The following is a 1,857-nucleotide window of genomic DNA, read 5'->3' on the forward strand; positions in this document are numbered from 1 at the left end:
AGTTCAGTTCCCTCCTCTTCTAGGTGTCCTATGTGACTCTGGGCAAAACACTTAATCTTTTGGTGCCTGTTCCCCACATGGGCAGAGATGGAGGGGCATCGAGGGGGCATTGCCCCGTCCCCCCAACTGGATATGTTGCAGAGATGATGCACGGAGGGGGAAGTGCCTAGATTTCTCCCTTCTATTTGGCCCTGCTTCCTCCCCATGGAGGAATGTTTGCAGGGGCAAGCGGTGACATGCATCCAAGTCAGTTTCCCCACATGGGCTGTGTAAGGGGAGGGCAGGAGAGCAGCTCCTGATAACTCACAGCACAGCACAGCTGGGGAAACTGACCTGGATGGACAGAGCACCTGGTGTTGCTGTTCCCCCCAACTCCCTAGGGGGGCACAGAGGAATGTTCAGGGGATGAAGGAGCAAGCAACAATGCCAGACGCTCTGTGTGTCCAGGTCAGTTTCCCCACATGGGCTGCCTAAAGGTACGGCAGAAGAGCAGCTCCTGAGCCTCACTCTCACAGCAGAGCTCTAGCTTGGGCCCATTTCAGTTTTACAAGCCTATCAAATAAGAGACTTGCCCCAGAAACACAGGCATCTAGATATAGGGCCCCTATTCTAATCACCTCTGGTAGCATGTAGCAAGTGAATATAAGATCTGAGCTATTTCCCAAGTGTCTGTGCAGTGTACAGCATTGACTGTGTCAAGCCCAGGTGAGTGACAGAGTGAACAGGGAAGGTTAAATGTGAGTGGAATGTGCTTAGGCAGATGAGCAAAGGGCACAGGCTTTAGCGATGGATTTGTCTGATGTGTGCATTGCATATTTATGTATCTCTAAAACCAGGGAGACATGCTTCAGTTACATGAAAGTGCTCGGTTCTGTTTAGTCAAGAGTTTGTTTTTATGCTAATGTTGATTTTTAAGTGGTAGCTGGTAAACATGACAAATAATTAAGTTAAAACGAAAAATTAAGGATGATTAAATAATGAACGTAAACTGTATTTGTGATTTCAAGTACACTGTAATTTAAGTACCACAACAACTGGTAAATCAAAAAGTTAGACCTGTACCGATTATTAATACTATTAACCCCCCCCAGAAGTCAAACTACACCTTTGGTTCCCCATCTGTACAACTGGGGCGACAGGGTCTGTCCTGCCTCGGAGGAGCAGCATGGGGGGAATCAGGTGAAAGATTGGGAAGTGCCCAGGTGCTGAGACCTCTGGCAGTACCCCAGGTAAACTGTTCCCACTGGAAGGAGGGGGAGAGGAATGTGAGGTGGGGCGGGCATGAATCTGCTCTGGTTGAGCATCTGTAACTATAACCCCCTGGCTGGACGTTTGCAACTCCAGGCCAGAGCACGGGCCAAAAGCAGGCTCCAGTCTCCGCCTGGACAGCCGGGGTGGCTCGTTTCTGAGTGAGCTCACAGCGCCGTCTAGAGGCTGCTCCCTGCTCTGCTTCACGCCTCACGGCTGTGAGGACCACCGAGAAGGGCGGGGGGGGGGCTGGAGGAGGGGTTGTTGGCGTTTGACGCGTTGCCCTTGACCGAGTGGGAGGGGCCTGTGAAAGAGCCGAGGGCGGGGTCACGTGGAGGGAGTTCGGGGATGAGAGGGAGCGGGGGAGGGGTTGAAGCGCGTAGGCCTCGCGAGACACTGTGGCTGATAGAGTCTGCAGTACCGCTCCAACTCCGCCCCTCCCGCCGGGAACGCTACGGGGCCTCTTGCTCACTCCCTGCCCCACCTCTCTAGGACGGGCGGACGCTCGCGGCAAGGGGCGTGGCCTTGCTCCGTCCCTGCCCCTCCTCTCGGGCGGCAGGGGACGTGGCCTCACTCCGAGCTTCTGACTGCGCCTGCGCATCCGGCGGC

The sequence above is a fragment of the Eretmochelys imbricata genome, chromosome 6 (assembly GCF_965152235.1).
Source record: "Eretmochelys imbricata isolate rEreImb1 chromosome 6, rEreImb1.hap1, whole genome shotgun sequence".
NCBI lineage: Eukaryota > Metazoa > Chordata > Testudines > Cheloniidae > Eretmochelys > Eretmochelys imbricata.